Source organism: Phyllostomus discolor, chromosome 5 (assembly GCF_004126475.2).
Source record: "Phyllostomus discolor isolate MPI-MPIP mPhyDis1 chromosome 5, mPhyDis1.pri.v3, whole genome shotgun sequence".
In the NCBI taxonomy this organism is placed as follows: Eukaryota; Metazoa; Chordata; class Mammalia; order Chiroptera; family Phyllostomidae; genus Phyllostomus; species Phyllostomus discolor.
In genome coordinates this window covers 99,014,947-99,021,096 of record NC_040907.2, presented here as the reverse complement: position 1 = coordinate 99,021,096, position 6,150 = coordinate 99,014,947, and the positions used below count along the sequence as shown (strand labels likewise).

Here is a 6,150-nt window from a genome sequence, read left to right as displayed (position 1 = left end):
ATAATTCTGCACATGCGAACTCACTTCATGTTATGGAAATGGTTTATCAGACCCAGTCTCAAGGCTATGAGAACACTAGTTATCAGGACCCTCTGAGGCTATGGGAACATTGCTTCCCTTAGCTACCCAGAAACCTGGGTGAGGAAGCCAGACTGCCTCCACTTATCCTACCTCATAATTGTCAGATTTCCTTTTTTTTTGCTTTTACATTTTGTTTTTTCTTCATTTAACTTTTAAATCACTACTATAGTTAAATATTAAAACAAAAACAGTAGTGAGCATATTATGAATGTAGTCATTTATTACTGTATACAAAATGTCAGCAGTAAGTGTAATTCACTGACCCCATTAATAGGTCTGACACTGAACACCACCCCTAGGATGATGTTCATCACCCTCATATGCTTCTCCATTGTAATGGTGCCATCTTTCTTGATCTGGATCAAAGTTCACCAGTTCTACCTAGTCCATTCCATAAGTCTCTTCTACTTCCTTCCTTTCATGTAGGAGCTTTTCCAGCAAAGAGGGTTTATTAGGAGAGAAAAAGCTATTCTCAGGAAACTTTACCTTAAATTCAATGATAAGTGACCCTCCTCATACAGTCCATGATAAATTGGTGTACCTTCATTTAGCACACACTTGATATCTCCATGCTTGACAATCTGACCCAGATGAAGTGATGACTATGGTTCGATTGTCTAGAGTAGCTATTAGCTTTTTGAAGCCACACAATGCTTCAACCAGCTATATGTCCATACACATGAAAAGGTCTCCTCACCAAGTGAAAACACTATGGTCCTTCTGACCTAAAACAATGATAATATCTCCTGGGTCTAGTTCTTGTTCTTGGTCTCCTTCACCATGGAATGTTATCTTCTGACCATCTTTCATACCTTTGTCAATATAAATTTTAGAATTTTCTTCCCTCAAACTATCTTTTTTCCATTGCAGCTTTTACATCTATCTTTAGGACTGATCCATTCCCTGTGGCCCTGGCACTCCATGGCACTCCATGCACACAGACGGAACTTGCTGAACCATTCCAGGTCCTATCTGATTAATTATTATTTGCATCCCAGTACCTCAGCAATTAGGATAATAGTCTATTGCTCCTTTCTTTCCACCTCGACCTTCACATTTGTCACAAATCACATTCTTTTTCAGAGCTATTTTTCTTGCTGCACCGTTATATGAATCTTCTAAGGTTACCAAGAGCTGATGCACAACATTTTTACCTCTCTTTTCCCTCTGCATCCTTCCTCCTCCTCCAAAACACATGAATGTCCATGAAGGATCCAAAACCACCACCTGCTCTATCTTCTTTAATTGTTCTCCTGTTTAACTGTTCTCCTCCTTTATCATATAATTCCCTTTTCTTTGCATCAGTGAGCACTTTGTAAGCTTGAGAAATCTGTTTAAACTTCTCTTCTTCATTTGGCGTCTTATCAGGGTGATACTTCAAGAACGGCTTACTGTAAACCTTTTTCAGTTCTTCCTGGGTGGCATTGGGTTTAACCACCAAAACATCATAGTAAGTGGTTTCTTGTGCTATTTTGACACCCATGAGTGGGCTCAGGCAGGTGTGGTGTAGCAGGAAAGAGAATGTTACTGTACTCAGCTCCAAAAGTCACTGCTGCTTCTCCAGTTTGTCACCAAGTGTTCTGGAAGTTTCCTCATAGTTGTTAGATTTCCATTCAACTTGATTTCTGATGGTTCTACATGGTGGTTGTTCAATAATTTAGTTGTAATTTTGATGTTGAGCCAGCCCTTTAAAGGAGTTTCTGGAGTCCTATTTCAACCAATAGGACTGAGGATTTCCCCAAACATTTGGAACAGTGCATCTCCAACCAACTGGTGCAGGTCTATTCTGATCTACCAAGACAGTGTCTTTTGGATGAATCAAACTTTAATGATTTGGGGTTCTCATTTGCACAAGGATAGACAAATCAGGGACTAGGGGCAAGAGACTTCTGTCCATATAAGCTAGCTCCCCTGTGGCTGTAAGCATACTTCTCCTTTCCACCAAAAACTAAAGACTCCATCTCCCTGGCTGAACTGAAACACCAAAGGTGTCATGTCAAGGCAGACTAACCAGAGCAGAGCAAAGTACAACAGAAAGAAAGCAGAGCTGTATAGACAGGTGCCTGGCTTCAGGGCTCTCTCACAGCTGTGCTGTTTTAACAGCACATTGACTGCTTTTCCCTGAATAAAGTTTCCTTCTTTATCTCACCCCAAATTGGATATTCTTGTTAGTGTTGAGCTGGTGCCCATGACCATCCTTTGAAAAAAGTAATAATAGTAAAAATTTATCTCATGCAAGGAAAACTTAATAAGGTCAATGATTTTCTCAGCAGACACCTTGCAGACCTATAGAAAATGGGACAATATATTCAGAGTGCTGGAAAAAAACACTGCCAACCTAGAATAATTGAATTTTGGCAAAGTTGTTCTTTAGAAATTAAGGCAAGATAAAACCTTTCCCTGAGAGTAAAGAAAAAAGCTGAAGGATTTTTTGTCACCACTAGACTTGCCTTAACAGAACTGATAAAAGGAATCCTTCAAGCTGAAAGAAGTTGCCTAGTAAATTGAAAACATGAAATTATATAACATAGTGGTAAAGGTAAGTAAATAGATCAGAATACTCTAATATTATAATACAGTAGTATGTTAACCATGTAACTCTAATATAAATGGTAGAGGACAATAATATTAAAAATAACAATTGTGAGAATAATTTGTTAATGGTTATATAATATAAAACTGTAAATTGAGATATCAAGCATAAAATCTGAGAGGAGAGTTTTTGTAAATGATCAAAGTAAGATTTTTTTAGCTTAAAATAGACTGTTGTGCCCACCCTATCTTCATGCAGCCTGCAGTCCCCCAGTGGTTAATTCTGGCAGCCACCACTTAGAGGAGACAGCATAAGGAGTTCATCTTATTACCGGTGGCATTTAAATATTTATAAAATTAAAAAAAATGTAACTGCAATTCTGATTCATGGACCATCAAAGAAAGCAGAGGACATAGGATATACCAAGGGGCAGATTTGAAGACTGATACTGAAACAGGAACTGGAAATAGAATGGTGAACAAAACAGTTGGTTCCTGCTCTCACAGAACTGAACATTTAGTGAGGAAGATTAAAACCAAGCAAGCAAGTAACAGCTAACTAAGTATTAAGACCTATTTGAGATGTGGTGGTTTCAACAAGGCCTCAGTTTCTTCCCTTTGGCTCTTGTGATTTGGGCAGCTTCCTCTTTCATCTTTTTGTACATCACCACCATAACTCTCTACCATGTTGACCCCGCTTTGCCTTACATCAGTGACACTGGTACAGTCACTCCAGAAAAATGCTTTTTCAGGGCAATGTTGAATTTTGTCACAGTTTAATGCTTTCCTACCATTTATGTTCATTATAAGCAAGTTCATGCCCTGAGTCCTGAAGGGAAGTGTATCATCAGATTAAACAAACTTGTCCTTGTACTTGTATTGCTGAGTTGTTTAGGACTTTCTCTTGTAGCAGACTTGCAGAAAACCACCTTCTTTACCATGGACATCTGTGAAGCTGTGCTCACCTTTGGCATAGGTTCACTGCACATGTTCATACAGACCATCCTTTCCTACTAAATGTGGCCCCAAATCCATGGCAAACAAATCTTCTGGATCAGAATGCTGTTGGATATCCCATGCGGAGTAAGTGCATTTAGCATGCTGACTTGTTCATCTCTTTTGTATAGTGGGAGTTTGGGCACAGATATAGTACAGAAGCTCCACTGGAACCCCAAGGACAAAGGTTATGTGCTTCATATGATCACTACTGCAGCAGAATGGTCTATGTTATTTTTCTTCTTTGTTTTTTTCCTGACCTATGTCTGTGATTTTCAGAAAATTTCTTTACAGGTAGAAACCAGTTTACATGGATTAATCTTCTATGACATGGTTCTTGTCCTATTAATAATGAATGGACACATCTACCATCCAGAGATTTCTGATAAAAGGATAAAACAGTTCTGTGATGATTGTGATTCTCAGGGATTGGGAAAAGATTCATGAGTTACTTCTCTGAAATTTCCAACCAATTAATCAAGGCCAACAGTGACATTGATGGGTTCTGATAATCAAGAGATGTGAATTAAGCAATTTTGTAAATTATTCTAAAGGATATCTTCAAGAGGATCATGTAAAAAACATTTATGCCTATACTTTTTTAATCCCAGAAAATAAAACCAAAAGACTATAGCACTATAGATTTTTTCTATTTTATTTAAGTGAGACACCAGAAATGCACCAAGAAGTTTGCAAAACCCAACATTTTATGTTTTAGAAATTATTGTGAAGAAATACTTTTCCCTGAAATCCACCTATAAAGGGAAGCAGACCTGAATTCACGTGAGCACTGTCATTGCTCCAGCTTTTCACAAGAGGTTTTGGAAGTATTCATTTGGTTCCTGCCATAAGGCCAGATCCTGTGCCAGCTGGTCTGTCACACATCATTGCAATAATTTCATGAAACTCATTTGCTGGTATGAGATTTTAATCCAAAATGAGAGAAGTAGCTACAGTTAAATTTACTCCAATCATATTTAACATAAAACAAAGGTTAGTGTTCATTCACAAGGCTGAGAAGTTTGTGAATAACAGCAAATCATCGATAAAATTAGCTTAAACTTCAGTCAAGAGCTTTTTCAGATCTTTCTTTATAGCAAATTATGATTACTTGTAAAACTATCCTTGAACAGGCAAATACTGAGCCTTTTTACTAGGATGTGATCTTGTAGAACTCAAATTCTAAAGGACAAAATGAGCAATCCAAAAAATCTAGGTGCAAAATAATTGTGATACATCCACCAAAATAATTTTCTGTCTCCCTGGTCATGGAAGTGATTGAATAGCTTCTACCTGAATCCCTATCTATACAGATGAAGAATGATTTACATCACTGCCTGGCTGGGTGGGGAATATGATCTCACCTTTAACAGGAACCTAAACAACAAAATAAACAAACAAGCAAAATATAACCAGTGACACTGAAATAGAGAACAGGCTGACAGTGACCAGAGGGGAGAGGGGAGGGAATATCAGCAGAATAGGGGAAGTGTTTACAGGAACAAGTATAAAGGACACATGGACAAAAACTAGGGGCGGGGGGGTGGAAATGGGAGGGAGGTGGGGAGGACTGGGGGAGTGGGCTGGAATGGGAGTAAAAGACAGAAAACTGTACTTGAACAACAATTAAATTTTTTTTTAAAAAAATAATGATTTACAGATCCCAGATAAAATTCAAAAGAAGAAAATGCTTATCTGAAAGGTAACTGGTTTGTGAAAGAATCCTTGTAGAGGACTAACAAGGTTTCTCTTTTTAGAAGAAAATGTTCTACAGCCAGAATAAAAGATGATGAGAACAAGTTTTAAGTGTAAGAGGAAGCAATTTAAAGGAAAATGGTTATGTGGAACCAGAGAGCTTGATCATGAATAAGTTGCTAGAATAGGACTAAATGTTTCTGAAGAGTTCAGGACTAAAACAAAATGGAATAAAATACTATTTATATCAAGCAGCAGTGAACATGAGAGACATTTCAATAAACATCAATTAGCATCACTAGAAAAAATATGGGTACAAAGTTTAAAAAATTTTTATTATGTCTCTGCAAGTCATAGTGCAACCACACCTGAGAAACGGCATGTAGTCCCAATTGCTATATATCAAGGAAACTAATTCAATTACGAAGACCATAGTATGGTAAGGAGAAAATTGATAGAATCAACATTCATGAAATTATAAATTATGTGTGGGTAAGAGGACCCAGGGAAGAATGTAGACTTCTATGTTCATACTAGAATATTATGTTAAAGGTATACACTAACATTAAATTATTTATTTTAAAATACAAAAACTGACTATCATAAATATATAAAATATTTCAAGTAACCTCAGGGTAACTACAAAACAAATACCTATATATAGTAGGTAAATACAATATAAAGATTATCAAAGTATACTAATACAGAAAATGATTAATTCATCAAGGGAAACTGAAAGAGAGAAAGAAACAAATTAAAAAAAAACCTACAAAACAGAAAATAATTAACAGCACAATAGTAAATCCAGACCTAGCAATAGTTACTTTAAATGCAAATGAAATAAAT

The 6,150-nt window shown here is 36.8% G+C and overlaps 2 pseudogenes; one reads left to right on the top strand and one right to left on the bottom strand.

The window, feature by feature from the left end:
- Nucleotides 1-324: 324 nt before the first annotated feature.
- Nucleotides 325-1,564, bottom strand: LOC114496996 (annotated as a pseudogene).
- A 1,635-nt stretch (nt 1,565-3,199) lies between these two features.
- Nucleotides 3,200-4,247, top strand: LOC114498119 (annotated as a pseudogene).
- The last annotated feature ends 1,903 nt before the right edge of the window (nt 4,248-6,150 follow it).